Raw genomic sequence first — 22,155 nt, 5'->3', positions numbered from 1 at the left:
AAAGATATTTGCCTTAGACTCTCCTGATTGGTAAAGATTGATTGCTCAATGCTCCATATCTATAGGAAGGACTATGCTGGTGAAAGTTTGAAATAAGATATAAGAAATAAAATTGGGTTATAATTTTGAGAGAGAGGATACTTGGTTCCAAACTTTCTTCAAGTCCCTGAAGAGAGAAAAAGATTGTGAGAGTCTTATAGAGGAGCCAGAAACTTTAATTATATCCCTATTCCTAGCTTACACTAGAGATTTTTGTGAATTTCCCCTTCAGAAAGATCTGAATCTCTCTCTCTCTTGGTTGAACTGGGTTATTTCACTTCTAATGAGACACCTCTTTTACTTTGTATCTTGCCTAGTATAAATTCTCAGATGTATATATTTCTCAATATCTTCTGTTTGAAGAAATGGTTTTATTTACTATTCATTGTGGAATTGGCATCTGATGGGATGAGAGTCAAGTCTTAAATATATAACTTGGAGTACTCTTTCTGATAGTGATCAGTAGCACTGTTTGAATTTAAAAGCAATTTCCCCTATATTAATAATATTTAAGGAGGCAGATAGATATAATTGTATCCCATTTCCCCCTCTCTCTAATGAGAATAGAATGGTCAATCTCTGACCCCAATCTTCTGCTTCCTCTCCTGGAAGGAATAATTCTTCCTAGGAGAAGGATGTTTAGGGTATTGAGATAGTTATTTTTAGCTTCCTGCAAGCTACATCTTGACTCATGTCAACACATAAAATCTACATATAATCTCAGAACTCCCTATAATGCATAAAATAAAATAAATTGTCCAGTCATGGAGGTACACCATGCAGTTCCTGCTGCTAGGGAAGCTAGTAGAAAGCTTGGGTTTGAGTTAATCAGGTGTCCATACTTAGGTTGACATCATTATGATGTAGTGGAAGGTCACCAACTGCTTAAGGAGGAGAGAAATAATGCAGGTTGAAAAAAGATCTAATTAAAGCTTTCATTTGTTCAATGCTGGGATCAAGCCCATAGTGGATACTAAACTTCCAGCCTGGGTGAGATAGAAAGATTCAGTCTCAAAAAACAAAACAAAATACAATATGACAACAAGAAAACAATTTATATTGCAATTGTGATAATTTTTTTTTAAAGTTCACAGATTCCAGACTAAGAATCATTGCTTTATTATGACATATCCATTCATTGAAGGAACAGAGAGATGACCAATAGCAAAGTATTTCTTTTGGTTGTGGACTTCATTATGAGAACTTCATCCTCAGCAGCCCCTGATTAGAGGATGATTAACTCTTAACTCTTGGAGTCATATTCCCACCATGTTTAGGTACCTTTTGTAAGCTTATTTTTGCCCCAAGCAGGGACAATCAGACTATTGTAGACATTATAGTCCATTTTGGTAACTAGTACAAATCTAGCATATCAAGTAAATCTAGAGAGAATAACAAATGAAGGCACATGTTAATGAAACAAATGGCCTTTTAAATTGATTCTTTCTGAGGAAGTAAACTAATTGTGGTGTGATTACACATACAGGCTTTTAAGGTAGACAACAGGTCGAGTGAAGGATGCCAGGTTAGGACAGAATGAGTTATAGGGATATATATATATATATATATATATATATATAATGCTTAGGTGAAAAGTGGACATACTCTGTCAAACTGTGTACATTTGTTTAGAGAACTGTTATTTTTATTGATCTATAATGACTCGGGCAAACATTGGGATAAGTCCATCAGGGAAAACAAACCTTGAGAACACCATGTGAGTACATCGACAAGGTGAGAGGTTAAGTGTTATTGACCTGGAGGGAATAATAGTGACCTAGCTTCTCTTTCCCTGTCCAGTTTCAGGAATTGGTTGCCATGCAGCTTTAGAGACACATGGAGATGGTAAGTGATAATTTCTCTGTATTTCTACCTCTCCTTCATATTCTCTTTTTAAAAATCAGAAGTTATAACATTGTCTGTATACCCTGGTATAAGATTAGCAGATTTGGTTTGTCCCCCCAAATTTTATGTCTTTAAATTTCCACTAAATAAAGATGAGGCACGGCCATGGTACCAATGGTTTATTTAATGTCTTTGTACAACTAGAATAACTATTCATTAAGTCCCAATTTTATGTCAGACATTGTGCTAATATAAAAAAATGAAAAAACTCTACTCACAATGTGCTTACATTCTTTTTTAATTGAAATTTTATTCCATTTTTCCAATTACATGATATGGAAGTTTATCCACATTCATGCACTTGCAAATTTATAAGTTATGTATTTTTTTAAACCATCCTCCCTTTCCCTCCCCTCGGTGGTGATCAGTCTGATAAAAGTTGTATACATTTGTGGTTAAAATATTTAGGTATGTAAAACACATGGGATAGGAAGGCAAAACATAAGAGAAGTTTTTAAAAAGTGAATATAGTACTCATTCAGATTCTGTGGATTTTGTTTTTTCCCCCCTCTGGATGTGGTTGGCATTATCCATAAGAGATCTCCCAGGGTTGTCCTAGATCTCTGAAATGCTGAGAGCAACTGCATCCATCATAATTGATCAACTCACAAGGTTGTTGTTGGGGTTTTTTTAAGAAAGATTTTATTTATTTTGGGTTTTATAATTTTCCCCCATTCTTGCTTCCCTCCCCCACCCCCCACAGAAGGCATTTATTGTTAGGGTTATTTGCAAGGCAATGGGGTTAAGTGGCTTGCCCAAGAACACACCTAATTAAGTATTAAGTGTCTCAGGACCTTTGAACACAGGTCCTCCTGACTCCAGGGCCAGTGCTCTATTCACTGTGCCACCTAGCTGCTCCACAATGTTGTTGTTAATGTATACAATATTCTCTTGGTTCTGCTCCTTCCTGAGTTTAAGTTCTAATGGGGAGACAAAGAGATACACAGTAAAATACATACAAAAATATAAAATATAAAGCTAATACATGCATATTATAGTTAAATAAAAGCTACTATGGGACAAAGGATATTAGTCATTGGGAAGAGGGGGATCAAGAAAAGCTTCATGTAGAAGATGGTATCTGAGTTACATTTCAAAGGAAGAGGGTTATTCTTTGAGATGGAGGCAAGGAGGGATCACAGTCCAAGAATGGGGAATGACCAATACAAAGTTGTGGAGGTGGGAAATGGAGTGTCAGAAATTAGGATCAAAGACAAAGCTAAGCTAATTTGACTAGATCAAAGAATATATATATATATATATAAAAGAGAATAATGGGTGATGAGGCTGGAAAGTTGGGGCCATATATAGGCTTTTATAGGATTTTAAAAACTAAACAAAGGAATTTATATTTTATTTGAGAGGGGAGAGGAAACTGCGAAAGTTGGTTGAGAAGGGAGATTTCTGCACAAACAAAAACAATGTAATCAAGATTAGAAGGAAAGTAAAAAGCTGGAAACAATTTTCATAGTTAGTGTTCCTGATAAAGGCCCCATTTCTAAAATATATAGAAAAATGAGGGAAATTCATAAGAATACAAGTCATTCCCCAATTGATAAATAGTCAAAGGATATGAACAGGCAATTTTCAGATGAAGAAAGTAAAGCTATCTATAGTCATATGTTAAAAAATGCTCTAAATCCCTATTGATGAGAAAATGCAAATAAAACAACTCTAAGGTATCACCTCATGCCTATCAGATTGATAATCTGACAGAAAATGACAATAATAAATGTTGGAGAAGACGGGGGAAGTTGGAACACTTATGCATTATTTCTTTAAAAATTTTATTTAAGGCAATAGGGTTAAGTGACTTGCCCAAGGTCACACAGCTAAGCACTTATTAAGTATCTGAGGTTGAATTTGAATTCAGATCCTCCTGACTTCAGGGCCGGTGCTCTATCCACTGTGCCACTTAGCTGCCCCCACTTATGCATTGTTAATGAAGTTGTGAACTGGTTCAACTATTCTGGAGAATAATTTGGAACAATACTCAAAAGACTGTGCATACCCTTTAATTCAGCAATACTAGGTCTATATCCCAAAGAAATCATGTACAAAAACATTTATAGAAGCTTTTTTTTTTGTGGTGGCAAAGAATTGGAAATTCAGGGGATGTCTGTCAATTGGAGAATGGATGAACAAGTTATGATATAAGAATGTAACGGTATACAAGTGTGCTATAAGGAATGATGAATAGGGACAGCTATGTGTTGCAGTGGATAGAGCACCAGTCCTGGAGTCAGGAGGAACAAAGTTCAAATCCAGCCTCACTTAATAATTACCTAGCTGTGCGACCTTGGCCAAGTCACTTAACCCCATAGCCTTGCAAAAAAACCCAAAACAAAAAAAACCCAAAAGAAATGATGAACAGGCAGGTTTCAGAAATATCTGGAAAGACTTTCATTGATATTGAGTAAAATGAGCAGAGCCAGGAGAACATTATACATGAGTACAAAAACATTATGTGATGATCAGCTATGATTGAATTAAGCTCTTCTCAGTAATATAATGCTCCAAGACAATTACAAAAGACTCCTGATGGAAAATGTCATCTATGGATAGCAGAGAAAGAGACTATGAAGTCTAAACATAGATCAAAGTATCCTATTTTTAATTTTTTGTTACCTTTTTTATGATTTTTCTTTCTTATAGTTTTTACTTTTTTTTCTGATTCTTCTTTCACAACATGACCAAGGTGGAAATATGATCAATATGATTGTACATGCATAACCTATATGAAATTGCTTGCTGTATTGGAGAGAAGGTAGGGGAAGGGGGGAAAAGGAGAGGAAAAGGGAGAACTATTAGAAACTCAAAATCTTATAAAAGTTGAAAATTATCTTTACATGTAATTGGAAAAAATAAAATGCTTTAGTGGGGAAAAAATAAAATTACACATTCCTTAGGAAACCTTTCCTATGCCTTTACTCTAGTTGATTATTTCCAATTTAATTTATATATAGAATATTTGTACAGAGTTATTTCCTCATTAGACCATTTGTCTCTTGAGAGCCCGGACTGTCTTTTGCCTTTCTTTGTATCTCTAGGGTTTAGCACAGTACCTACTGAGTAGATGCTCCATAAATGTTTACTAACTGAATGACAAGATGTTGTAAAGTCACTGGTATTATAATAATAGAGGTATAATAATAAGAGGAACCCAGCTCTGGGTATTTGAGCCAATGACATGAGAGAAAAGAGATATCTCAATTCCTCAGGGTTGCCCCCTAGAACCTTGAGGGGTAAATAATGCAGTCATCCTGGCCCTAAGAGAGTAGGGTAGGACATACATTCGATGGAAGCAATTTCTACTACTAATCCATTTCAGATTCATAGGAATAGAGCCCATTGTGCAGCTAGAATATCATCATATATAACCTGAAAAGACTGGAAAGTCCCTGCCACATAGGCTAGTTGTAAGGTTATTTTTTTAATTGCTAAAAAGTTTTTTTAAAACTATCTTTCAGACTTAATTGAATTAAAGGGAACTAAACTGATATAACTGAACATACCTCAGGCTCTCTCTCCAGTGGCTCCTGGCTTGAAATTTCCCAGCATAGTATTACTGCAGTGTAGAACCAAGTGTGGATAGGAAAATCTCTTTAATCTAAGAAAGAGAAAGAAATTTCTTTTGTCTTTTTGGAAAGGAGTTTGAATTTCTCAATGGACTACTGCAATATTCCCATAATATTTTGGAACTAGAGAAACTCATGATGGAGAGGATCTTTTTACAAGAGATTTTTTTTTCCTAAAGAAAAAAGGGTGGGGCAACTAGGTGGCACAGAGGATAGAACATCAGTCCTGGAATCAGGAGAACCTGAGTTCAAATCTGCCCTCAACATTTACTAGTGATGTGACACTGGGTAAATAACCTACTGTTTCAAAAAACAAGAAAGAGGGGCAGCTAGGTGGCGCAGTGGATAAAGCACTGGCCCTGGAGTCAGGAGTACCTGGGTTCAAATCCAATCTCAAACACTTAATAATTACCTAGCTGTGTGGCCTTGGGCAAACCACTTAACCCCATTGCCTAGCAAAAAAAAAAAAACCAAGCAAAAACAAAAACCTAAAAAGAAAAAAAATAATGGATGGGGGAAAATAAAGGGTCACTTCAAGAAGTGATTCTGACTCACTCTGCTAATTTGTAGACAATGAGGTTTTTCTCCTTCCCCTGGACAATGACAGATAAATCTTCTGAGGCTGCCTTTTTTTTTTTTCCTGATAGTTAGGAGTCATTGGAGAGAGTATCTGGGTATTTCTATAGCAAGGAGGACTGTTTGGACTGAAAAGAAACCCCAGAGAAAGTGTCAGAGAAAGTATCCTTTGTTGCCTCTGACATCCTATTTACTTGGCTGCTTTACTGAAACTAAATAGCAAGGTTTTCTACAGTGTTCTTTGGTTCTAGGGCTGACCCCCTACATGAGTATCTTTATTCTGTAGTTCCTGCCAAGGCCAGTGTCCCCTGGCAAATGTGTGGGGAAGTGGTTTGCTTTGGGCTGTGATGACTGGGAATGTTTGCTGTTAATATATTTTCCTAATTTTATTCTACATTTCTACCTTAAATAAATTATTCTTTTTCACCACTAAAATGTTATATCATGTGACCATGAGTAATTATTGTGGGAAAGATATTCAGAGGGAAATGAAAATCAATTCAAATTGAAGTGGATTTAAATATAAGCATTTAAATAGAGTTTTTTTTAGGGTTTTTTGCAAGGCAAACGTGGTTAAGTGGCTTGCCCAAGACCACACAGCTAGGTAATTATTAAGTGTCTGAGACCGGATTTGAACCCAGGTACTCCTGACTCAAAGGCTGGTGCTTTATCCACTACGCCACCTAGCCGCCCCTAAATAGAGTTTTAATGTTTATAAAATGCTTTACATATATTATCTTATTTGCTCTCCATAACATCACTGTGAGATAGGTGCTAATATTATTCCCATTTTATCGATGAGGAATTTGAGGCTGAAGTTAAATGATTTGTCCAGAGTCACCCCAAAATCCATGTTTTAAGAGCCTGGAAGAAGCTAGAGAATTCTTCATTCTCTGAAGTTAGGCATTATAACCATAATATCTTTTCATCCCTTCCCATAAAATTTAGATAAGAAATTCTTTTCTTTAATTATATAAATATTTTATTTGTTTTCCATTATACAGTGATAGTTTCTAACAATCATTTTTTGCAATGTTTTAAGTTTTGCAATTTTTCTCCCTCCCTCCCTTCCCCCCCCCCAAGCAATCTGATATAGGCTTTACATTTGCAACCATGATAAACATTCATTGAAACTGAATGTGTTGTAAGAGAAAAATCAGATCCAAAAGGAAGAAAGAAAACATCAGAGATAGCAAAATTAAAATAATACATAAGATAGCTTTTTTAAAAATTGAAGATAATAAGTTTTGGTCTTTGTTTAAATCCCATAGTTCTTTCTCTGGATACAGATGGTATTCTCCATCACAGATTCCCTAAAATTGTCCCTGATTATTGCTCTGATGGAGTGAGCAAGTCCATCATGATTGATCATCACCCCATGTTAGTGTAAAATATTTTTCTGGTTCTGCTCATCTCATTCAGCATCAGTCCAAGTAAGTTTTTCTAGGCTTTTTTGAAATCCCATCCATCATGATTTCTTATAGAACAATAGTGTTCCATTAACATACAATTTGTTCAGCCATTCCCCAATTGATGGACATCCCATCAATTTCCAATTCTTTGCCTCTACAAACAGAGCTGCGATGAATATTTTTGTAAGAAATTCCTAACCTTTCAGTGTCATGAACTCTTTTGGCAATATGGTAAAGTTTATGGTTTCTTTCTCAGAAGGATATTTTTAATATGCTGAATGTTTAAATATGTTGAGTTATAAAGGAAATCAATTATATTGAAATACAATTCTACCTTGGGCAAGTCACTTAGCCCCATTGCCTTGCAAAAAAAAAAAAGAAAAAGAAATACAGTTCTAAAAGTATTTTTTATTTTTTTCTTTAATATTTCTTTATTATCATTTTGTACAAATAATGTTTTTTATACATTAATAAAATATTCTTGTTTAAGAGTAAACAAAATACCCCCTCCCCCAAATTATAGACTCCCTTGAGCAATAAAGTAAAGGGGAGAGAAAAAAATTAAAATTAAAATTAAAAAAAATAATAGTAATAATTGTAAGTTTGTCCAGGTGGCACAGTGGATGGAGCACCCAAGCCCACATCCAGCCCTGTACACCCAACAATCACCCAGCTGTGTGACATGAAAGCCACCCCAACCCCACTGCCCTGCAAAAATAAAAAAAAAAGAAAAAAATACCCCAAATAAAATAAAATAGTAATAATAGTAGGGGCGGCTGGGTGGCAGACAGAGCACTGGCCCTTGAGCCAGGAGCACCTGGGTCCAAATCTGACCTCAGACACCCAACGATCACCCTGCTATGTGGCCCCAGGCAGGTCACCCAGCCCCATTTGCCATGTACCCCCCCCAAAAAATTATAATAATAAAAAATGTGCTTCAGTCTGTGTTCTAACACCACCAACTCTGTTGTGGGTAGATCTCATTCTTTATGATAAGTCCATCACAGAAGTTACTTCCATATTTTTCCACCTTTGCCATTATTGATTGCAATTCCCTCCTTTCATATTTCTCCACTACCATGTACTATATTTTCTCTCTCCATTCACTGACTCTGCTGTAGGGTAGTTCAGTGGCCCAGCAGAGAGATCTCTGGCCCTAGGGCCAAGTGGCCCTGAGCCCCCATACCACCCCTTAGGCCCAGCATCTACCTGGCCCTATGGTCCCAGACAGGCCATCCAATCCCAGAACCTTGCAAGAAGTAAAAAAGAAAATGTGTTATATCTGATCACTCTCCCCCCATGGTCCATCCTCTCCTCCATCACTCACATCCCCACCCCTTCCCCCTGTCCCCCTCCCTTCTTACTCCAGATATCTATACCCCATTGAGTATATATGCTGTTTCCTCTCCTAGCCACCTCTGATGAGAGTGAAGATTCCCTCATTCCCCTTGCCTTCCCCCCTTCCATATCATTGCAATAGCTCATTGTAATAAAGAAAAATCTTATTATATGAAATATCTTGGCCTATTCCCCCTCTCCTTTTTCTTTCTTCCATTACATTTCCCTTTTTTCTATTGACTCCATTTTTATACCATATTTTATCTTCAAATTCAGCTTTCTCCTGTGCTTCATCCATAAAAGCTCCCTCTACCTGCTCTGTTAATTGAGAAGGTCCATATGAGTATTATCAGTGTCATTTTTCTATACAGGAATACATGCAATTCATCATCATTAAGTCCCTCATATTTTCCCCTTTTCCTCCAATCTCTATGCTTCACCCAAATCCTCAACCTTCTGTTCAACTCTGGCCATTCCAACAGGAACATTTGAAATTCCCCTGGTTCACTGAAAGTCCATCTTTTTCCCCTGGAATAGGACATTCAGTTTTTCTGGGTAGTTGATTCTCAGTATATTCTAAGCTCTTTTGCCTTCCAGTATATTATATTCCAAGCCCTATGAGCTTTTAATGTAGTTGCTGCTAAGTCCTGTGAGATCCTGATTACAGATCCACAATATATGAATTGTGTCCTTCTGGCTGCTTGTAATATTTTCTCTTTGACTTGGGAGTTCTGGAACTTGGCTATAATATTCCTGGGGGTTGTCTTTTTTGGATCTCTTTTCAGGGGAAATCAGTGGATTCTCTCCATTTCTATTTTACCCTCTGCTTCTAGGATATCAGGGCAGTTTTCCTGTAGTAATTCTTTGAAAATGATGTCAAGGCTCTTTTCCTGATCATGACTTTCATGTATTTCAATAATTTTACAATTATCTTTCCTAAATCTGTTTTCCATATCAGTTGTTTTTTCAATGAGATGTTTCACATTTTCTTCTAATTTTTCATTCTTTTGGTTTTGAAGTATTGAGTCCTGAGTTCTTGTAAATTGAAGTATTGAGTCCTGAGTTCTTGTAAATTCATCAATCTCCCTGAGTTCTATTCTTTGTCTGAAGGATTTCTTTTCCTCAGAGAGTTTTCTTATCTCTTTTTCCATCTGGCCCATTTTGCTTTTTAAAGCATTTTTCTCCTCAATAACTTTTTTGAACTGTTTTATTTTATCATGCTATTTTCTTCAGCATTTTTTTGGATTTCCTTGACTAAGCTGCTGACTTCATTTTCATGTTTTTTCCTGCATCTCTCTCATTTCTTTTCCCAGTTTTTCTTCTATCTCCCTCATTTGATTTTCAAAGTCTTTTTTGAGCTCTGTCATAGCCTGATCCCAATTTCTGTTTTTCTTGGAGTCTTTAGATGCAGGAGCTTGTGCTTCCTCATCTTCAGACTGAGTTTTGATCCTTCTTGGGCTCATAGGCAAAATATTTCTCAATGATGTTCCTCTTTTTTTCTCTGCTTACTCATTTTCCCAGCCTAAGCCTGGTTTTGGAGTGCTTCCTGAGATTTTGGGACAGTCCCATAAGGTTCTCAGTGTGTGAGGCTCTGTCCTCCCTCCTGGTCTTTGAATGACCATAAGCTCCCCCCTCTGCCACGGGGCTGAGGTGGGGGGGCTGTTGTTCTATGGGGGCCTAGACTGGGATCAGGATCTGAATGTGGTCAGAACCCCAGAAGTCCTGTTCCAGGGACAGAGGACAGAGCTCAGCAGTCTCTCTTCACTCCCCTCCCTCAGCTCATCTCATGCCCTGGGGGCTCCTGCTTATTGGCTCCACCTGCTTCTGTTTCCTGGATCAGGACTGCCTGGGCCACTTGACTGCTGTGTGCCCTGAGGGTTGGGCTTCACATGCTCACTTTGGCAGAGGTCCCCTCCCTTCCCCCCAGTTGTGCCTGGTGCTCCCCAGGGCGTAGCTCAGGAGACTCCCCCACTGCTGGGAGCCACGGCTCCCAGCTCCCTGGGGCTGCCTCCAGAAGGCTGAAGTTCTTTAACTCTGGTGGGCTACCCCTCTGGGGGGCCCCCCCTCCGACCCCAGGGAGCAGAGCCTTTCTGCTCTTTTCCAGGTTACCTTGAGTAGGGGAACCTCTAAAAATATTTTTTAAAAAAACAAAGTTCACAGACTCCAGATTAGGTGCTAGAACCTCATTCTTTCACTAATATTTTCAGTTTCTCTACTTTTGAACTTACTTAAATATTGCTAATCTAAAATTTCCTAGTCCCCAGTCTCTCTTCCTCACTTTCCCCATGGCAGAGAAGCATCTGAAGGATGGGGATAATGCCCTTCCCAAATTCTGAGTCTAGGCAAAAGAAGCAACCTAACTCCATAATATATCAACTTTAAGCTAATAGAAAAAAAATGTGATTTTCCTCCTCCTTAAATCTCCTGCTCTACTGTGCTCCATACTTCCACAGGGGCATCATAATATGCCATAATTGATTACACAGTTAATACCCTACCAAAATGATAGGGTATCTCCCTGCATTTACAGCGACCCCTAGAGGAAGACTTAGGACTTTGCTGTGTCTAGAGAGGATCCCTCACTAGGGAAGGGGCATGGACTTGGCTACCATAATTTTGTCTTTTGTAGCTCATATTTGTCCCTCAACCCCATTTTCCTAGAAGCAACTTATTCCTCTTGTTACTAGGGGAATTTGGAAGACACATCAACCTGAGACTTGAAATGTGAAAGAATGAGTGAATTTCAGATACATGGCAATCCTAGTTCTGCAGGTATAATTAAATCATGAACAATCCTGAATATCTGGTCTAATGGATAGGAGGGTCCATTTGAGTGTTACCAAGTCAGATGTAGTTTCCAGTTCCCCACAAAGGGACATTTATTCTCTGTCAGTTTCCAGTTATCTCCCCTATTCCTCCTCCCTTCATTTTAGCAAGATGTCCCAATTAAGCTTTGTAGATATTTTCAGGGAAAAATAGATATCATTTGCTACATATTTGGCATATGTAGTAAGCATCCACAAGTGTTCTCAACAATGGAGCATATCTTGGTAAACTCAGAAGAAACCAAATTCAGACTTGCTACAAATGTACTATATAGAAACATGAGTACTCCCGAAATCCTGGTTCATTTGCCCCATATGTACATTGGCCTGTGGATGGTAAGCAATGGTAAGCAATAAGTGAATTCTTCCCTTCTTTTGAAGTTCTCTACAGAGCTTGGCAATGTAGACTCTTATGCAGAATTATTTGCAGAGGAAGCCCTTGTAGGTGGAAAACCTTTAAAAAAATTCCATAAGTCATTCAGAATAGAAGGCATTTTAGGACAATAGACCAAATGACATATTCTGGGAAAATAGCAATAATCTTAGTCACTGTGTTGATGTATTTTGTCTGACTATATTTATTGTTTGTGTGATACCTTGTTTAAATCACTTAAACTCTTTTTGCCTTGGAGGCAGCTAAGTCACTCAGTGTTTAGAGCACTGGGTCTAGAATTAGAACTGTTTAAATCCCAATTCAGACATTCATGAGCAGTCAGACATTCATTAGCAGTTTGATCCTGGGCAAGTCATGTAATTTCTGTTTGCCTTAATCCACTGGAGAAAGAAATGGCAAACACTCCAGTATCTTATTTATTTATTTTTTTGTTTTTTTTAGGGCAATGTGGTTAAGTGACTTGCTCATGGTCACATGACTAGAGAATTGTTAAGTGTCTGAGGTCAAATTTGAACTGAGGTCCTCCTGAATCCAGGTCTGATGGCTCTATCCACTGGGCCACCTAGCTGCCCCTCCCTCCATTCCAGTATCTTAGTCAAGAAAACCCCATACAGAATCAGGATGAGTTGGTCATGATTGAAAAACAATATTTATTTGTTACAAGGGAGGGCTCAGTTTGGGTATTAGGGGTCAGAGAGGATTCATTGAAAAATGAAAGAGAAACAAGAAAAAGAACCATTTAAAGAATGAGGATGGTGGTATTCTTCTGCAAAAGATATCTTTGAGGGGTGGCTAGGTGGTGCAGTGGATAAAGCACCAGCCCTGGAGTCAGGAGTACCTGGGTTCAAATCTGGTCTCAGACACTTAATAATTACCTAGCTGTGTGGACTTGGGCAAGCTACTTAACCCCATTTACCTTGCAAAAACCTAAGAACAAAAAAAAAACCAACAAAAATATATTTTTGATAAATCTACATTTATGCCAGTCTTTACTAACAACATGGTAGACCAATGATATTTCAAGAAAATCCAGCCATGTTTCACTTTCCTCTCTCTTTCCCTCTGGTCACCCCCTGCAGTTTCCTCCCCAAATGTTTATAAGGTCAGACCAGAGATTTCTTCCCTGGGGCACCAGCCCACTATTTATTCTTCTCCCCCCTCCCAATCCCAGACTCCGTTTCTGGAATCATAAACTACGATTATATCAACTCTCAATTGTTCCTGAATCAAACATGTAAATCTACAGTAGCTTTCTTAGTCTACAATGCCTCTTTCTAGTCAGTATTTAACTGATTAGAATGTAAATTCTAAATTAGAATGCAGGAATTCCAAATTACAAGTCTTTTGTATGTTTTAGAAGATTGATTCCCTAGATACACAAAAAATAGCTGGTACAGATTCAATTCTTTAAAAGAAATAAAGAACATTTTGAATAGCTGGAATAACATCCAGTTCTCATGACTAGATCTTATCAATATATGATAGAAATGATAATACTATGAAAGCTAATATATACTCTTTTTTTCCATTTTAGAAAGATTTTATTTATTTTGAGTTTTACAATTCCCCCCCATTCTTGCTTTCCTCCCCTCACCCCCCACAGAAGGCATTCTGTTAGTCTTTACATTGTTTCCATGATACATTGATCTCAGTTGAATGTGATTAGAGAAAAATCATATCCTTAAGAAAGAAAAATAAAGTATAAGAGATAGCAAAATTACACAATAAGATAACAGGTTTTTTTTTTTTTTCTAAATTGAAGGTAAGTCTTTGGTCTTTGTTCAAACTCCACAATTCTTTCTCTGAATATTCTCCATTGCAGATAGTCCAAAATTGTCCCTGGTTGTTGCACTGATGGAATGAGCAAGTCCATCAAGGTTGATCATCACCCCCATGTTGCTGTTAGGGTGTATAATTTTTTTCTGGTTCTGCTCATCTTGCTCAGCATCAGTTCATGCAAATCCCTCCAGGTTTCCCTGAAATCCCGTCCCTCTGGTTTCTAATAGAACAATAGTGTTCCATGACATACATATACCACAGTTTGTTAAGCCATTCCCCAACTGAAGGACATTCATTTAATTTCCAGTTCTTTCCCACCACAGACAGGGCTGCTATGAATATTTTTGTATTAAGTGATGTTTTGACCCTTTTTCATCATCTCTTCAGGGTATAGACCCAGTAGTGATATTGCTGGATCAAAGGGTATACATATTTTTGTTACCCTTTGGGCATAATTTCAAATTGTTCTCCAGAAAGAGTGGATGAGTTGACAGCTCCACCAACAATGTATTAGTGTCCCAGATTTCCCACATCCCTTCCAACATTGATTATTTTCCTTTCTGGTCATATTGGCCAGTCTGAGAGGTGTGAGGTGATATCTCAGAGATGCTTTTTCCATTTCTCTAATAAGTAATGATTTAGAGCAATTTTTCATTTAACTATGTGTCACTTTGATTTCCTCAGCTGTAAATTACCTTTGCATATCCTTTGACCATTTGTCAGTTGGGGAATGGCTTGTTTTTTTTTTTGAAAACTTGACTCAGTTCTCTGTATACTTCAGAAATGAGTCCTTTGTCAGAAATACTAGTTGTAAAAATTGTTTCCCAATTTACTACATTTCTTTTGATCTTGGTTACAGTAGTTTTGTCTGTGCAAAAGCTTTTTAATTTAATGTAATCAAGATCATCTAGTTTGTTTTTAGTGATGTTCTGCATCTCTTCCTTGGTCACAAACTGCTTCCCTTTCCATAGATCTGCCAGGTAAACTACTTCTTGATCTTCTGGTTTGCTCATAATATTGTTTTTTATGTCTAAATCCTATATCCATTTCGATCTTATCTTGGTAAAGGGAGTGAGATGTTGATCTAATCCAAGTTTCTTCCATACTAACTTCCAATTTTCCCAACAGTTTTTATCAAAGAGAGAGTTTTTATCCCAATAGCTGGAGTCTTTAGGTTTATCAAACAGCAGATTATTACAATAATTTCCTGCTATTGCACTTAGTCTATTCCACTGGTCCACCACTCTATTTCTTAGCCAATACAGATGGTTTTGATGACTGATGCTTTATAATATAATTTTAGATCTGGTAGGGCTAAGCTACCTTCTTTTGTACTTTTTTTCATTGAATCCCTGGAAATTCTTGACTTTTTATTTCTCCATATAAATTTACTTACAACTTTTTCTGACTCATTAAAGTAATTTTTTGGAATTTTGATTTGGTAAGACACTAAGAAGTAGTTTAGTTTTGGTAGAATTGTCATTTTTATTATATTAGCTCAACCTATCCATGAATAGTTGACATTTGCCCAGTTAATATATACTTTTTTTTTTTGCAAGGCAATGGGGTTAAATGGCTTGCCCAAGGCCACACAGGCAATTATTAAGTGTCTGAGGCCGGATTTGAACTCAGTTTTTCCAGGGCCAGTGCTCTAGCCACTGTGCCACCTAGCTGCCTATATATATATATATATATATATATATATATATATATATATATACACACTTAATGCTATGCCAATCAAATTATCAAGAGCATACTTTATAGAATGCAATGTGTTGATAAGTTATGCTGATTTTTTTTCCCTTTCCTTTTCCTTTTTTTGTCTTTAAAAAATACTGTTTGTTACATGGAATGATTAGGGAGAGAGACAAAGAGGAATACTATGTCATGGTTGTTCAATCATTCAGTCCTGTCCCACTCTTTGTGACCCCATGGACCATACTATGTAAGTGCTGTCCCTGGAGTTTTCTTGGCAGATACCAGTCAGTTTCACCAATTCTCTCTCCAAAGTAAATTGAGGTTAAATGAGTTGCTCAGGATCACTCAGAAAGTGTCTGAGGTGGGATTTGACCTCGAGTTTTCCTGATCCCAGGTTTAACCCTCTTTCCATTAAATCACCTGGCTACCTCCACCTAGGATATAGGAGGCATATTTTAAATATTATTGGATATTGAATCAATGAAGGTGGCTCTTAATGGTCCAGCCTCTTATTACATTTGATATAACCTTAATATCTCTATGATGTTTTTTGATATACTCATCATTTAATATTTAATTTTTCAATTCTATTTTATATTTTTATTATATATATTTTACATCTTTATATCTTTTATTCATATTCCCTATGCATTATGATATATGGAGAATATATTGAAATTTTCTGCATTTCTGTTATTGTTTGTGGGTTTTTTGTGATCTGGAATTTTTATAAAATTCATGTGAAATCTGAGGAATATGAATATTTCCTAGGATTCCAATGTCTATGAATCTATAATCTTAGGTCTATCAAATATTTTTCCAATCTTCTGTTTGATTCTATAATGTTTATCTTTCTGTTTTATTTTTCCAATTTTAACAAAGGAATGTTAAAGATATTGCCTTAATATGCAGATCACTTTGCATTTTCAGTAGACTTTAAGAATTTAGTTGCTATTTCATTGTGTGTGTGTGTGTGTGTGTATATATGTTTAATATTGGTATTATTTCATTTTCTATGATATATTTGTTATAATATAGTTTAATATGAATTATACTATATTATATTTTATATTACATAAAATATTATAATAGTGCTCTCTTGACATTATCTAGTTTTGCTGTTGTCTTATCCAAAAACATGATTGCTTTTCTTTTTATTCAATATTTTCTTTCAGCCCTTCTCACCTTGGAGCTATCTGAATATCTAATCTTTAAGGGTATTTCTTACAGACAACAAGTTATTGGTTTTTCTATCTTTTTTTTTCTGACAATTTCTCCCTGCTCTCTTTTTACTCTGTGATTTAATTATTTGGTTTCTTTTTTTTCCCCCCACTTACTCATTTTTCAGTTATTAATTTTTTGTGAGGCTTTTCTATAAATATTTTTTTGCTTCTTCCTATTTTTGGTTCTCAGTTTATGTTGCATATTTCTTATTGTTTTGAGGACAAGAGAAGGATATGGGCTAAATTATGACTACTCATATATCTTGAACTCTCAATACTATTTGTTTCATTAGCATGTGGCAAGTTCTTTGAACTTTGAGTCCTCTAGAATAAATCTCTGGTAAAAGAACATGGGTTTAAGGAATACTACAAGGCCTTAAGGCCTTAACATAAGCTAATGGAACTCAATTCTTTTTGGCATATTGAGTCTTTTCAAAAACGAGTCTCAGCATAAACCACACAAAGTTTTCTTGGCTCTGAAAGAAAACATGCCTTGGGCTTGCAATGTAAACCATAGCAGAACATGACAGCAAGTATTTTGTAAACTTGTGAAACATGTTTGCTTGAGGAAAAAATTAGAATGTTATTTTTGTAGGTCACTTTGTTGATTGAGAAGATATATGCATAAATTGTTAATAAATTAGTTTGTTGATTTGAATTTACTGAGGTATTGGGAATGCTATAAATGAGTTAGCTCACCCATAGACAGAACTAGATGCTCATAACACAGTCACCTCTATGTTTATTGTAAGGAGTTCATAGGTACACTACTTGTAAAGGTTAGAATAGATTTGTGACTTTAAACCTAGTCAAACTATCTGAAATTAGTAGAAGTGGGGTAGTAGTGGGTGGCAAATTTGTTTGAGTCTTAATAGCCAAGGTTCTTATTGGTTTAATTTCCCTGTCAGGAAACAAAAGAGATGGTCTTGGTGATCAAGAAGGTCAAAAGTATTCTTTTCACTTTTTTTTTTTAGGTTTTTGCAAGGTAAATGGGGTTAAGTGGCTTGCCCAAGGCCACACAGCTAGGTAATTATTAAGTGTCTGAGACTGGATTTGAACCCAGGTACTCCTGACTCCAGGGTCGGTGCTTTATCCACTGTGCCACCTAGCCACCCCCTATTCTTTTCACTTTTGCTTTAATGTATTTCTGTGAAGTTTTTAATCTCTTTTATTTTTAGATTTAGCCTGAGTGAAAAGATAAATCCTAATCAGGAAATAGAGACAGCTATTTTACCCTCATTTTAGAGTTTGTCTCTTACCTCATTACATCCACATGTCTTACTTCTGCCTTAACTGTCATTTTGGATATAGACTTATATATAGACTTGGATCTGGATCCAAGAAATATAGTTACTTTGAAACTTGTAAATCAGTCTACCACTTTGTTCTGGGTCTGGGTTAATCTCAACTAAAGGTACTAAAGAATAAATCTCAACCCCAAAGATAATCAAGGCAGGATTGTGCTGTCATTTCAGTTGTGTCTGATTCTTTGTGATCCCATTTAGGGCTTTCTTGGTTATGGTTTGCCATTTCCTTGAGACCAGATTTAAATTTATGAAGTTGAGTCTTTCTGATTCCAAGCCCAGGGCTCTAACCTCCTAGCTATTCCTCAAGATAGCATAGCTACCCCTTTACTCATAACTCCTAGCTTGCTTCTCTCCCTTCAAATCACAAATTAACAACTCATTTTAGGAAGGCTTGGCAGGAAGTCTCTGGTCTTTTTGTATATATTGTCAAGCCAGACAATGCTGGTAAGAAACACTAATGGAAACAAAGACCTTAATGGATTCAGAATGCTTCTCTTAGAAGGAAATGGGCCCCATTCTGCCCCTATTACATTGACTTAGATTTGTAATGGAAAGTTGACACATATGTAGAATGACTGGGACAGTGTCTTCCCATTAATGAACCTGGGAACTTTGTTTTTAGGAGAAGTGTTAAGTGAAGTCCTTGAGAGATGCTACAGTATATGTGATCATTCTGTAACTGGTTCCATTTAACTAACCTCATGTTTGGGAGGATCTTTTTTTTGGGGGGGGGTAGCATTATGAACCTATCAGTGTTTCCAAAAGAACTCAAGTCAGTCTCATAGACTTTTTGACATATTTGCTTCTGAACCCCAGAGGTTCAGTGTCAGCCATGTGGTAAGGGGAAAGACTTAAAGGACTTCTTCTTTCCCTGGGACTGTAAGGCTCTTGAGAAATAGATGGGTCCTTGGCTTTCTTGTTTGTTCTTTTATATTCTAAGTGCAAGGAGTGGACTCTCACATAGCAGGAGAGAAGCCAGAGGAATCTGGGAGTCAGAACATAAGCTGGATGATGTAGCCAGCCCAGCTTCTAGCATCAGTGGTGGAAGAGCAGAGTAATCTTCTGGATCCAGTCCAGTGGAGGCTGAGATGACTGAGATGAAGAGTCATCCAGCAGTGATATTGCCTTTGGATGTGAACGTGGTGAGGGCCATATTATGGAAGGAACAGTTAAATTTTGAGACCAATAATATAGGGAAGAGTTTTTTCTGAATGTTTTAGAAAAAATGTCTATAGTTTTGTTCTTGCTATATCTTTTTTTTTGCAAAAGCTAACCAATTTTAAGAATCTAAATGGAATTGGCATTCTGGCCACTGGCCTTAGAAGAACACAGACTTGAGTCAACAACAGAAGAAAAGATACCAAAACCCTTTCTGTCTACCCTAGAATCCTGAGGAAGAGATGTACAGTGGGGCACAGTGGGGCCAGAGTATATCTGCTACAAAACTTTTTACCACCACTCTTCCAATTGCTCCTTTACTGTATATCCAACCCTGAGTCCTCCTGTACCTTTTCTCATCCAAATTCTAAAAATTGGAGGTGGGGGTGGGGAGGGGAAGGGAGCAAATAAGTGCCTACTGTGGGTCAGGTCCTTTGCTAATCACTTTACAGTTATTGTATCATTTGATTCTCTCAATAACTGCAAAATAAAAGATTAAGAAATTGAGGCTGAGAGAAGCTTATCTAGTTAGTAAATGTCTGAGACTGGATTTAAATTCAAGTCTTTTTAATTCCGAGTCCAACATGATGTAATCACCTAAACATAAAAGGTTTTATGACAATAAGATTCCTGAAATCTTGAACTAAATTTGAAATTGAATTCATTTGAGAAGGGATCTGATTCTAGGGTAAGTATTAAAGACTTTTAAGAAAGTCACAATTGGAGAAGATAAAATCAAGATTGGGGTAGCTAGGTGATGCAGTGCCAGCCCTCAATTCAGGAAGATCTGAGTTCAAATCTGTCTCTGGATAAGTCACTTAACCCTGTTTGTCTCAGTTTCCTTATCTGTAAGATGAATTGGAGAAGGAAATGCCAAACAGCTACCATATCTTTGACAAGAAAACCCCAAATGGATCATTAAAAGTCAAACATGACTGGAACATTTGAACAACCATAATAAGATAAAGCTTAGATTAATCTATGTTTGATAAGGGTTCAGCTACAGGTACAAGAAGGTCCTAAATTATACCTCATTGTTTATTTCCTTAAAAAGCTTTTTCTAATATTATTTATTTTACTCTTTATTAAATAAGTTGTCTATGAATATTAATAAATTATATTTTTCATTGAAAAACAATTTTTATTTCAGTTAACTATATTTACATTTTAAGCATAGAAATTCAAAGCAACCAAGGCATCTACTGCCACCTAGGGGTAAAAAAATTCCAACTATAAGATTTTGAGTGATGAATAAACATATCAAAAATTAAGTCTGCAAACACAAACATATAACATAAATACATGTTGTGTAAATATATTTACTTTTCTTAATGCTAATAGAAAAATCTTACTACTTTACTAAATTTTGTCCTTAAATCTCCTATTAGTTTATAGAACTTTTTTCATAAAGAAAACTGACAATTGAAAAAACACTGAAAAAACACATTAAAATTTGAAACTTTATGGAATAATTTTATGAAAATAAGATTTTTGACACTAAAATTCACTTTCATGGAACAATTTTATGATGAATTAAAAGTTGTTGAGCTAGTTCATGATTCTAGGAATTTTTTTCTCTTTTTTTTACAAGAAGTTTAAATTAGGTATTTTTTTTTTTTTAGGGTTTTGCAAGGCAAACAGGGTTAAGTGGCTTGCCCAAGGCCACATGGCTAGGTAATTATTAAGTGTGTCTGAGACCGGATTTGAACCGAGGTACTCCTGACTCCAGGGCTGGTGCTTTATCCACTACGCCACCTAGCCGCCACCTAGCCGCCACCTAGCCACCCCCTAAATTAAGTATTCTTAACCTGGGGTCTGTGAACTTGTTTTAAGCAAAGATAGACAGATAGATGATAGATAGATAGATAGATAGTTATTTTTCAATGTATTTGTTTCCTTTGTAATCTTATGAATTTTATTTTACGTATCCTAAAACATTATTCTCAGAAGGAATTCATAGACTTTACCAGACTGTTGAAAGAGTTCATGACATAACATTTGTCAAGAACCACTTAGCATAGTTAATAAAAATGTGGAAATATTGCTAATATTTTATAAACATTTAGAAAATTTCTACCTGAAAAACACAGAACCATATACAAATCAAAAGTGAAAGTTCTGTTTTTAGATGAACAGTAAAATTTTCCAGCAGTAAAACTGTAAGGAGACACCAGAACAATAAAGTCTACATAAAATAGAACTCAGAGAGTAAGGGTTTTTAAATAATGTTTTGTACAAAGAGTTCTTTTCCACTAAAGTCCCACTCTAATGTTGTTTTTTTTACAAGAACACAAAGTTTTCAAAAACTCCAATGGATCCCAAATTAGAATGAACTTAGATACATAGTCTTATCACTAGAATATTGGCTACTAGGTAATGAATTATGTCCCCTCCTGGATCATGTTTTGCTGTGGTGAAGGGCCTTGGTGGCTGAACCTTACTCAAAATAGATGGGTCATAGTGGAAAGTTCTGATTTAAAGGAACTGGCAAATCAATTCAGTATCTTTGCCAAGGAAACCCCTTGGATAGTATTAAAATTATAAAAGATGTGATACTAGAAGATAAGCCCCTTGGGGCAGAAATTATCCAAAATGTTCTTGGGGAGGAGTTGAGCACAACTACAAGTTACTCTAGTACCAAAGAAGATACTGGAATAAAATGGCAAGGAAATTCCGTTGCAGATGGTCAATATCAAAATCAGATTGACTATATATTTTGCCACCAAAGATGGAGAAACTCTAGGTGGTTAGTTAAAACAAGCCCTGGAGCTGATTGTAGCTCGATCATAAATTTCATATTGCAAAATTCAGACTTAAATTGAAAAAAGTAGGAAAAGCCATCAGATCACATAGGTATGAATTATGAATATGAAGTGGAAATGATGACTAGATTTAAGATCTAATCTGGCAGACAGAGGGT

The 22,155-nt window shown here is 36.3% G+C and overlaps 1 long non-coding RNA gene across 1 annotated transcript; it reads right to left on the bottom strand.

The window, feature by feature from the left end:
• Positions 1–4,596: 4,596 nt before the first annotated feature.
• Positions 4,597–6,218, bottom strand: LOC141511177 (uncharacterized). Its single transcript, XR_012475280.1, has 3 exons — positions 6,078–6,218; positions 5,460–5,554; positions 4,597–4,695 (listed from the first exon to the last, which is right to left on the bottom strand). It is a non-coding gene; the product is annotated as an uncharacterized LOC141511177 (long non-coding RNA).
• Positions 6,219–22,155: the final 15,937 nt, after the last annotated feature.

The sequence above is a fragment of the Macrotis lagotis genome, chromosome 2 (genome assembly GCF_037893015.1).
Source record: "Macrotis lagotis isolate mMagLag1 chromosome 2, bilby.v1.9.chrom.fasta, whole genome shotgun sequence".
Classification (NCBI taxonomy): Eukaryota; Metazoa; Chordata; class Mammalia; order Peramelemorphia; family Peramelidae; genus Macrotis; species Macrotis lagotis.
This window is presented reverse-complemented; position numbering and strand designations above follow the sequence as displayed.